Consider the following 12,102-nt stretch of genomic DNA (forward strand, 5'->3'; position numbering starts at 1 on the left):
CGGACGTGTTCTTCTTTTACCTATAAAAGAAATAATAGAAAAATCTTCTCACTTCTCTCGGGAGTCCAAACATTCGATTAACAACTAGGTACACAGTTATATTTGCAATTCTTTTCAGAATCTTCCTCCTATTACTATAGTTGAGAGACGTGAAACCATTTTGATGCCCCCCTTTTCTATCTATCTATCTATCTATCGATAGATAGATAGTGGGACTGGCTTTATTTTATCTGTCACTCTTGTGGGTGCAAGATCCATTTTAGTTTTATTCTCTTTTTTAATATTGATCACACAGATATCCAATTAAAAATGAAAATGTATTCATTAGGCTAGACTAGGTAAAAAGAAAGAAGAAACTAATAAAATAGCCCTGAGAAATGTGATCAATATTAAAAAAGAGAATAAAACTAAAATGGATCTTGCACCCACAAGAGTGACAGATAAAATAAAGCCAGTCCCACTATCTATCTATCTATCTATCGATAGATAGATAGATAGATAGAAAAGGGGGGCATCAAAATGGTTTCACGTCTCTCAACTATAGTAATAGGAGGAAGATTCTGAAAAGAATTGCAAATATAACTGTGTACCTAGTTGTTAATCGAATGTTTGGACTCCCGAGAGAAGTGAGAAGATTTTTCTATTATTTCTTTTATAGGTAAAAGAAGAACACGTCCGGACCCAGATGATACCAGATAAACCGCTGGGACTAGGTGATCCTAGTGTGCTGTTAAGGGGAAATTCGTATCCTAACTCAAAAAAATTAAATCGTGATTAATCGCAGTTTTAATCGCACTCGTAACAATAGAATACCAACTGAAATTTATTAAATATTTTGGATGTTTTCTACATTTTCAAATAGATTGATTTTGATTACAGCACGCGTTCTATTATTATTTTTATTACAAATATGTACCCTGTAAAATGATAAGCAAAAGAAATGGCATTTCTCAATTCACCTCATACAAGTATTCTAGTGCAATCTCTGTCATGAAAGTGCACCTTACAGGTGTAGAGGCATGTTCCAAAAAATAACTGCACTCAAAAGTAAAACAATGTAAAACTTTAGAGCCGACACGTCCACACGGTGCTACTTCTTGTTCAGCCAATCCCTAAGACTAAGAAGTATTTTGACATTGAAAGGAGATAATGCTGCCCACTTCTTATTTACAATGTCACCTGAAAGGGAGAACGGGCATTTGCATGGCACCGTTGTAGCCGGCGTTGCAAGATAGTCACGTGCCAGATGTCCGAAATATTTGTATGCCCCTTCATGTTTCAGCCACCATTCCAGAGGACATAGTTTCATTCTGATGACACTCCTTAAAAAGATGTCTTAATTAAATTCGTGACTGAACTCCTTGGGGGAGAATGGTATGTCTCCTTCTCTGTTTTACCCACATTCTGCCCTATGTTTCATGTTCTAGCAGTCTCAGATGATGACCTAGCATGTTGTTCGTTGTAAGAACACTTTTACTGCAGATTTGACAAAATGCAAAGAAGGTACCAATGTGAGATTTCTAAAGACAGCTACAGACCTCAAGCCCAAGGTTGAAGAATCTGAAGTGCCTTCCAAAACCTGAGAGGGACAAGGCGTGGAGCATGCTTTCAGAAGTCTTACAAGAGCAACACTCCGATGCAAAAACTACAGAACCCAAACCACTAAAAAAGAATATCAAACTTCTCCTGGTGGTATCGACTCAGGAGGTGAAAATGAGCATGCGCCTGTCCTCACTGCTTTGGATCATTATGGAGCAGAACCCGTCATCAGTATGGATGTACGTCCTCTGGAATGGTGATCAAAGCATGAAGGCACATATGAATCTTTAGCACATCTGGCATGTAACTATCTTGCGACGCCAGCTGCAACGGTGCCATTTGCACGTTTAACTTTCATGATAAAGAGATTGTACTACAGTACTTGTAGGAGTACTTCTATGAGGTATTGAAAATTACTATTTCTTTGGGGTTTACCGTGCAAATATTTGTTAGAAAAATATGAAAATATCAACTGAGCACTGCACACTTTGTATTCTACATTGTAACTGAAATCAATATATTTGAAAATGTAGAAAACATCCAACAATATTTCAATGAATGGTATTCTATTATTGTTCAACACGCAATTAATCGCAACTAATTTTAAAATTTCTTGACAGCCCTACTTCCTAAACAAACGAAGGATCCCCAAACTTTTTGGTTTGCATTAGCCCCAAAGGACATAAAAACGTGCTTATTGTAGAGGCTTTGATTATAGAGGCTTTATTATCTAAGCTTTTCATGTGTGTTTCTCTTGGGGCTAATGCAAGCCAAACATGTCCTAGCAATTAAACCCATTTCAGCTCCCAGCCCTACACTCTGGAGTAACAAAAGACAATGCCATTGCCTCTCCTAGCAACCACACCCAAATCATCACCCAAACAGACAAAACTAATTCAACTTCCCCTCCCACCAAAAAGCATTTATTTTATTTGGCAGTAACACAAGGAACCTACAGGCCTCTAGCCTACAAGACACTGGCTGCAGCAGTTAGCATAAGGCTTGAAGCCTTCCAAGTCTGGCTCAGAGAAATGGCTGAACGGTTGCCCTTAAGTTTGGGGAAACTGGGAACAGAGTTTGAAGGGAGAAGTCGGTCCATAACAACACCAGCAACCCACACGAACATGAGCTAACACCAGCTTTTGGATATCTTAGGATAGAACATCTGCAGAAGTCTGACCAAAACAGTGCCATGGCAACGAATTGATGTCTCTTACAAAAGCTGAGATCGTTAATAAACTAACCTAGAGGAGAAGGGCAACCCAACGTGAGCAGAGCGAGGACATTCAAATAAGGAAGAGGCACGAAACTCCCACTGAATATACTTCGGACATAGTGGCATCAGCAAAACATAGGATCAAAGTTGTTACCCAGCCTGCCTGCAGGAGGAAAGAGAAATGTAGCCCTTGGGAGATACTAGGATGATAGCCACTGGTGATGATAAGGAAGGTGATGGCTAGCATATCAGGTTGTTCTCCAAGGATGGTGTGAGTATATGGATGTTCAGATGTACATTCTGTATCACCTCTATCTACCTTGCTGGGTTAGAGTGTTTGTGACTTTGCTAAATGTATTAACTACTGTAAATGCGGAAGGGTTCCTAAAATGTAAGTGTTGCAACTGTGCACATCAGGGTTCCCAACTAAATAGGAATTTTAATCATACTAGGCCTGATCTTGGGACAAGAACCTGTCAAACCTCAGAGAGAGAACTGGGAATTCTGAAGTAATCAATAGAATTAAGAGAAGATTCATAGATTGGGCCAAACCCCTCTCCCTACTTCTCACCAGTGATCCAAATCAATTGAACTCTGCTCTCAATGCACCCCTAGAGCACAAAATAATTATTTGGCCCTCCCCCAAAGCATCCTAGGAATGAAAAACACACTGCTTTACCTAAAAAGAAGAGTCTAGGTGCTTTTATCCCCGTTCTATCCCTCGGGCAGGGTTGTTCAGTAACTTTGGCAAGTCACAGACAACCAGGAGCATAACTACAATGGGAAACCAGCTCTCCTGATTCTCAAGCTCCTCTTCCAAACTCCGCTAGAATTAACTACGGTCCCAGATGTTACTAAATCGGAGGCTGAATGCAGACAGACACAACAGAAGCCAGGTACTTTATGCTCCCTGTGCTAAGCTCTCAGGATCATAAATTCAAAAAAAGGGCCTCGGTCACTTGAACGAAAGAAGCATCACTCTCAGATCTCCTTAACATTTGGGCTTTTATCCTCTTTCTGGGCTAGAGAGGGCAAGATAATCACAAAAACTTGGGCAGACCAAGCAGGGATGCACACATACATAAGACCCTGGTAGGAGTTAGCACCTAGTTGTCATGGCGATTGTGGTACAGCTTTCATTATGGCATCACCGGGCTCACACATAGCTACTGGGGCACTGAGCTCAAGTCAGTGCTCAACTTGGCCTCTGGGAGAACTGGTTGGCGCTGAGGGATATTTCAATCAGTGTGAGACTTGGCAGACAGGCCTGTGATAGAAGTAAGTGAATTTTTTCAGATGGCCAATGTAACACAGCAGTGTAAGCTATATACTAATTGAGTTGTGGTTTCACAGGGGTCTCAGACTAGTTAAGGAGTTCTTAAAACATTTCTTCTGTCCTTGTCAAGCTACACTATGCCCATGTAACACACAAGGAATAAATACAAGCTTGTAACTCATCATGTGAGCAATTTTAGCAGAAAGTCCACTGGCATGGTGAGTCCAACTATAGTATAGTCAGTCAGAGTTCTCTGCTCACTGATACATTTGGACAATAAAATCCAAAATCCCATTGACTTTAATCAGATTGTGGCTTTCAGAAAATGTCCACATGGTGGGTCTGTGTGGGGGGGGGGGCTGTACTACATCTGGAGATTCAGCAGGAATTCTCACTCATTTGGGCTCTGGTGGGTAGATTCGGGATTAAGCAATACTCCTCACTCACTTCAGGCATTGATTAACATTAATTTTGGCAATCCTCGACCTTTGAGGTGTCTCCCTTTATTCATCCTGAAAACGGGGATAATGGTAAGTATTAAAAAAGTTATGAATTAATTATTCTTTGGCATTTTGAGGTCCTTGAAAGCACAATGTTTTGTTATCTAAGGGGCTAATTCCAAACCAATTGCATTTATTCAGTGGTGATCCTATGGACTCCAGTGAACTTTCAATCACACCCTTAGTGTAGAAAATGTTATTAATATCATCTATATTTATTCACAGAAACAGAAAGTGATTTCTTTCATAGCTGATAAATATCCTAATATCATCACTGAGTCTCTGTTTATCCATCTTTAAAACAGAGATAATAGTTACCTACTCCACAGTGTACATTCTGGCTTAATAATTGTTGCCACTTTTAAGAATCTTGGAAGCAAGTTAGTTGCTAGCTGAGTGCAGGCACTTTGACTAGTATCAAAAAAGTCCTTCTTGAAAAGTTCGGTCTTTAAGGACATTTATCAATATTTCCTTAAAGACACCAACCCTTTTGTAAGTTCCTATTGGGCTTTGACTGGACTAGTCTCTAGAGAGGGCACTATGATCACAAAGGCTTGTGTAGGCAGGGCAAGGCTGTATGTCCGTTGCCCTTTATGGACATCAGACCTGGTTGGCATGGCACACCCTCATTATGAAGTCCCTGGCCCAAGACCAGCCATCAGTGCATTCAGCTCAGGTCAGTGCTCAGCTTTGTATCAGGAAGAGCTGATTAGTGGGTTGCTGAATTGTAGCTATTTTAGAAGTTCTGCCCGCTTCCTGGGTTAGGGATTTCAGACATACTCATGAGATACCTAAGGCAGCTCCTAGATGATCTGAGGGCAGCACCCTGTGTATTCTCCAGTTCTGTGGTGCATGATGGGTACATCTGGGAAAGGACTGGTCAAAGAGCACATGCTGGAATGCAGCCCCTAGGGCTGCATATGATGACGTTTCTTTACATAAGGGCTCTGGGAGAGTTAACGGCCACAGCGAGGCAGAGGAGTTATTTCACTCTTGGTTGAAAATGCTGGTTTGTCATTTATTTTGTGGGACATTAACTGAATTGAAAAAGCAGCTGGTGTGGGGGGTAAAGAAGCTACATGCCTTTCCAAGGGCTACCAGCCTAATTTTGGACTTCTCCTGAAGGAACAAGCAGAGCAGTCCATTGTCACACTTGCTCACTGGGGGCTTCTGAAGAGAAGGATTTCCATATTTCTGTTGTATGAGAGATATGGAAACAATTTGACTACCAGGCCCAGCTGCACAAATCACATCATTGCTGGATAAATTCCTGTCCTGTGTCATTTATGAGGCGATAATCACCTGGGGGAAAGTCCTTCGAATGTCGATTCTAATCCCTTCCCTAGCTAGTGATCAAAGGTTTGTATGTATTACCAATCACCAGAGCATCTATGGATTTTGCTCCTGCAGAGTACAGTGATAATAAAACAAGATGACAGTCATGATGAGAAACATACCCTTTCCTGAGTAGCTTCCTTGCTGATCAGGTTTGGGTGGAATTTGGCTGATCATCGACTCTACCCCTCCTACCCCCACCCACATCATTTCAGATTCTCCACTATATGAATCTCCCATCAATTCCACTATCTCCGTTCTTCTTTATCTATTCTCCATGGACCATCAGAAGTAAACACAGCCCTTTCTGATGGTTTGAAGAAATAAACTCAGTACAAAGCAAAGCAGTATCGAGAAAGTACATGAAAGGGAACTCTCTTACAAGATCATCTACAGTGTGGAAAATAGAGAATACACTAATTTAAGTCATTTCTCAAGATCTCCAGTGATGGAACCTCAATTCCTATTCTAGGCAATTTACTCCTTTTGTCAGAGATTGCCGTTTAACTCCCTAGAAAATTTGATTAATGTCTAGTGTGAATGTCTCTTTTTATCCAGTTACAATCGGAGTACCATCAGAGGAGGATGGATTACGTGAAATCAACGCTGGATTCTTGGTAAGAAAAGAGTTTTGCATTACACACATTATATCGTGTGGCGGTCGGGAAAGATGAGCGTCAAAGTCGCATAGTTAAGCCAACAGTCTCCGAATGGCACAGAGGCTGACAGCTTCCCAGATAACCCTGCAGGCAGCTCTTAGTATAGAACGAATCATGTCTCCTTCTTAATCTCTTGACTGTTGTGTTGCTGAATGTCTGGGTTCTCTCAGAGATTCCGTTCCTCAATATCCTTTTTCTAGGTACCTGAAAGGTGCATTAAGCCACTATTTTCAATGGGATTTCCCGTTCAATATTAGAGTCAGCAATGATTTAGCTCCTCTACTCTTCACTGTTTTCCTTCTAGCACTGTCCCTAAATTGCTGTGCTTATTGATACTTTATTATTATTATCGGGAACTCACTACTAATATTTTGTTTTTTCCATTTTATTTAGGATGAAGGGGCCATTGAGGGCCAGACCCCATCTCCGCAGAAAATTTGCTGCATCCCTCTGGCCCCTCACTGCCTTCTTTATGCCCAGTGAAGGCTCCTTATATGCCACAAAGGCATATCAAGCCTCATTCAGCAGGTAATTCTGGGATCAGCTTCCTCCTCCCCTGAGTATCCAGCACTTCGGGGAGCCGAACTACCACCATTCGGAAAGTGTGGATGCAGCAGTCATTGAAAAACACTTCCCACAGGCAGAGATCTCTATCCTGCCTAGACCCCAGTCAAGTCTGGGTTTAAAATACTCTGGGAGGGCTCAGGCCCTCAGCATTGGACTCGCTTTTCAAGTGATGAGGCTCCTCTTCAAAGAGGAGAAAGAAGGGAGTTAGGGACAGAAAATGAAGTACTCGCATCTCTAGATTGATGACAGTTTCACTGTTTGTGTTTCACTGTAGACTGTAGGGCAGGCTCAAGGTGAGGAAGACAACTACTATGTTGTCAGGGTCTTTATCAAGCCATTTCTACTGTCCAGTCTGGGGAAGGAGCAACAGACAGTTCCTTTAAAGAGCCCAATAATCACTTGTAAGGAGAATATTCCTTAAGATTCAATGCCTCTGAGTAACATCCTACCTCCTCCTGATGAGATGGAGTTTTCTCCCTTTGTGACCAAGAGCAACAACAATAGCTCACAGATGTTAAGGTCAGAAGGGATCATCGTGATCTGACCTCATGCACATTGCAGGCCACAGAACCGCAGCAACCCACTCCTGTAATAGGCCCCTAATCTCTGACTGAGTTACTAAGGTGTGATGGAACAAAGCACCTGCTGTGATGGCTGAAGGCCATGGAGGGGTTAGGCAGCCATTGGAGAGGAACACCAGTGAGTCTCTCGCCCAATGACGTGATATGAGACTTTGGAGATACTTAGGAGATGGGTTTCCAAAATAGGCTTTGATATTTCTGCTAGTTAATAAAATACAGCTTTCATTGGAAAACGGAAGGAAATTGGATTAACAGGGATCTTACTGGGAGGTGGGATCATGTGGTGTTGTTAACATGGATCATATCATATGGGAAGCAGGAGATAGAGAAGGGAATTGCTCCTGATGCTAATATTTCCTTGTCGTTCATTTTATTTTAGGATGAGTGCTCCCTCCTGGGCGTCTTTAAGAAATGACCTTCCTTTTCCTGCCCCCGGTCTGTCAGAGGCACAGATCTACAGCCAGTACATAGCTTTGCTGGAAGAGAGTGGACCCTCTGCCAGAGAGTGAGCATTAGGATTCTTTGTCTGTGTGCACATGGAGAGGAGGGCAAGTGGGTAGATGTACATATACATACAAGGTTTTGAGTGCAGCCATGGAATACGGTTGCCACCCTTCTAAAAAATGCACTCACAAGACAAATTCTCTGCAGTTGTTTTAGGAAAGATGGGGTTTTGTCTGACCACCAACAGGCCCCAACCATTCTTCCTCCTCTTAACATCTTCTTGCAATGCAAACAGTCCTTTTCCTCCCTCCCAACCTCATCCTGCTACTATCTGTGTAGTGATAGTCCTATTCTCTCCTATCCCTTTCCTTTGCTGAGTGGGAAATGTCTTTTTTTTATTATATCATTTGTGCAATGCTTCGATGGCTCAGTCATTGCTATGGCAAACAAGTTGACTGCCAATGTCTGCAGTTGGATCTGCCCTGTTCCTTACTATCCTGAATAACTAAGAACTGAAAAGGAGAGTTGGTGGAGGAGTTTGAACAAAAATGGTAGCATCCAAGAAACAACTATGGAATCTTTCAATTAATATCCGCTGGGAAGATTACAGCATTGTCTGTGAGCTTGTAGCTACAGGCCAGGGAGGGTGGAGGAGCTGTGAACACCCTGAATTTGCACAGAGTCAGAGGGTGCCCCTAAAGGGACAATGTGGCAAGTGAGCTCTAGATGACGAGGAGCAGAAATAAAAACATGTCAACTCTTAAATGTGGTGTGGACTTTCCACGACTCACACCCTCTCATGCCTCACTTTAGCCCATTGAATGGTGGGGTTCGGAAAGAAGAATGGAGAGGGCTGGGAACTGGCCAGCAGCACCATGGGAGAATGCAATAATTGCCGTTAATTTTACAGACACCCCAGCTTGGTCCACTCTTAATGTCAAGTCACTCTGAAGGACAAGCTATTGAGCTCTAACCATGTCCCCCGATCTCCTCAATTCGGTAGCAGCTGTCTTCCCCATCTAATGAATGCCTTCTCTCTTTTTTCAGCAACTCTGTGCAGCCAAAGAGCAGCCATATTACTTCCTCTCCTTTCAGAGGGTCAGGAGGTAAGTGATTTCTACAGTTCTCTAGGGGAGGATTGAACTGGATGACTGAATGTGCTGTTTGCTGCACCTTCTTGCATTTTTCAGAGGATGTCTTTTTTTAGCAGCAGCAGCATTCAGTTTGCTGAACGATTATGAAACATTTAGTGCTTCTTAAAATCTCCTTGTGCCTCTTTGGAGGCCACATCCTGCATTTCCAGCCACAACAAACTAGAACTATATTTCAGAGAAGACAAAGAGGATGAAATGTTGACTGTGTGACCCACTGCCATTATACTATAGGGGGAGGTGGAAGAGAACTTGCAAACATCCAACCCCACAGCTTGACATGCCCTCCACAGCAGTTCTCTATTCCCATGCTAGGCAGCTACCACCAGTGGCCATTTGGAGACAGACAAGGGAGATCTGTCTGCTTGCAGGAGATGCAACATAATTAGTATCAAACCAGCCTCACTTTTCTCAGCATTGTTTCCTTCCTTACACTGCCAGGATTGGTTTTTGCTCTAAAGAGAAGTGATGCTTTACAACCAAATCACTAAGGGTGTTTGGTACACATGAGATGTAAATAGTATAAGAAAGAGCAAACCATCTTTTGCTGAGTTATTATGGGCAGGGATAACTGAGAAATATGTACAGTCATTAATGAAGATGAGAATGAGGAATTCAGCACTTCAGTCACTAAGGTGATTTCTTTTTCTAACACCACTTTAGAATCAAGGGAGCTGCGTGAGCGCCTGTAGGTCTTCTCGGCGGAGAATTATACCAAGTGAATGTGTCAACATTTGAGAAGGAACCCCTCTCCCAAAGCACTTGATGTTTAGCAGACTAATATACTTCTAGGCTGTCTGACATTAACTCTGCTTTCCCTTCTCTTTCAGGCTCCTCATGGAAATCCATGGGTCCAGCCCGCCTTTAAAGTAAGTAGCAATGACTGGTGCCCAAGGGGAGGGAGAGAGGATGTAAAAGATCAAGCTGGATCCTATTTCTTCCTGGGGACCCTGCAGGTCTTCTAGGTGGAGAATGATACCAAGTGAATGTGTCAACATTTGAGAAGGAACCCCTCTCCCAAAACACTTGATGTTTAGCAGACTAATATACTTCTAGGCTGTGTGACATTAACTCTGCTTTCCCTTCTCTTTCAGGCTCCTCATGGAAATCCATGGGTCCAGCCCACCTTTAAAGTAAGTAGCAATGACTGGTGCCCAAGGGGAGGGAGAGAGGATGTAAAAGATCAAGCAGGATCCTATTTCTTCCTGGGTCCCACAGCCAAGGGACATTCCAACTCTCTCTCAGATCATCTCTTTTCCCAGTTTCCAGCAGGTCATCTTCATGGAATGCTCTCCCCAGTTCATTGAAACACAGTAGAGAGGCTTCCATCAGGGTTTTTATTCCTATCCTTTTCTAAATATTGTCTCAGAGGAGGCTGTTGTACCATAGCTGGTTATAGTTCTATGGGTATCTATACACCACACAGTGCTAATACCATGGGGAATGGCCTTTGTACAAAGAAATCCATTTAAAAGAGAAGGAAAAAGCCATTTGTCCCTGATGTCTCATCATAGCAAAGACTCTGAAACTTCCTTCTTTTAAAGCTATTACTAAGTTCCTGTTTGCTTTTTGTCTTCCCAGCAGTCACCAGATGAGAGACTACACACCACCAGGGATGGTCCCCGTGGCCATGCCGTTTCAAATTCCACCACATGATGTCTGGCAGGTAAACTATACTGCAGTTCTGAGCCTTCCCTGCAAACTCTATACTATACCAGCACAAAGAAACAGCTGCTATCGGGATCACAATCCATCTGCATTCTCTCCGTTCAAAACCAGTGCTACTGGACGGCATCAGTCGTGTTAGTCTGTAGCCGCAAAAAGAACAGGAGTACTTGTGGCACCTTAGAGACTAACACATTTACTTGAGCATAACCTTTTGTGGGTTACAGCCCACTTCATCGGATTCATGAGGTGGAAAATACAGTAGGAAGATAGATATAGATATATATTCAAAGAGAAGAAAAAACTTTTTGTAGTGGTAATCAAAATGGTCTCTTTGCAGCAGTTGACAAGAAGTTGTGAAGACCAGTGTTTGTGTGGGTGGGGTGGGGGGGGGAGAGAATAAACATGGGGAAATTGTTTTACCTTGTGTAATGACCCATCCAATCCCAGTCTTTATTTAAGCGTTATTTAATGATTTGTGTCCATTTCTTCTTTTCCGTAGAGACTGTCCGGTTTGGCCAATGTACATGGCAGAGGGACACTGCTGGCACATGATGGCATATATCATATTGGTAGATGTGCAGGTGAACGAGCCTCTGATAGCGTGGCTGATGTGATTAGGTCCTATGATGTTTCCCCTGAGTAGATATGTGGACAGAGAGTTGGCAAGGGGCTTTGTTGCAAGGATAGGTTCCTGGCTTAGTGTTTTTGTCGTGTGGTCTGCGGTTGCTGGTGAGAATTTGCTTCAGGTTCGGGAGCTGACTGCAAGCAAAGACTGGCCTGTCTCCCAAGATCTGTGAGAGTGATGGATCATCCTTCAGGATAGCTTGTAGATCCTTGATGATGTGCTGGAGAGGTTTTAGTTGAGGGATAATGGGGCGGCTACTGGTGTTCTGTTACTTCCTTTGTTGGGTCTGTCCTGTAGTAGGTGACTTCTGGGTACTCTTCTGGCTCTGTTTATCTGTTTCTTCACTTCAGCAAGTGGGGATTGTAGTTATAAGAACACTTGATAGAGATCTTGTAGGTTTTTGTCTCTGTCTGATGGGTTGGAGCAAATGCGATTGTATCGTAGAGCTTGGCTGTAGACAATGGAGCGTGTGGTGTGGTCTGGATAAAAGCTGGAGGCATGTAGGTAAGTAGAGCGCTCCGTAGGTTTCCGGTATAGGGCG

The 12,102-nt window shown here is 42.8% G+C and overlaps 1 long non-coding RNA gene across 1 annotated transcript; it reads left to right on the forward strand.

Moving 5' to 3' along the window:
• The first annotated feature begins 6,424 nt into the window (after window positions 1-6,424).
• On the forward strand, window positions 6,425-8,093 carry LOC120392566. The gene is made up of 3 exons (XR_005591724.1): window positions 6,425-6,483; window positions 6,919-7,053; window positions 8,053-8,093. It is a non-coding gene; the product is annotated as an uncharacterized LOC120392566 (long non-coding RNA).
• Window positions 8,094-12,102: the final 4,009 nt, after the last annotated feature.

This window comes from Mauremys reevesii, unplaced genomic scaffold (assembly GCF_016161935.1).
Source record: "Mauremys reevesii isolate NIE-2019 unplaced genomic scaffold, ASM1616193v1 Contig100, whole genome shotgun sequence".
In the NCBI taxonomy this organism is placed as follows: Eukaryota; Metazoa; Chordata; order Testudines; family Geoemydidae; genus Mauremys; species Mauremys reevesii.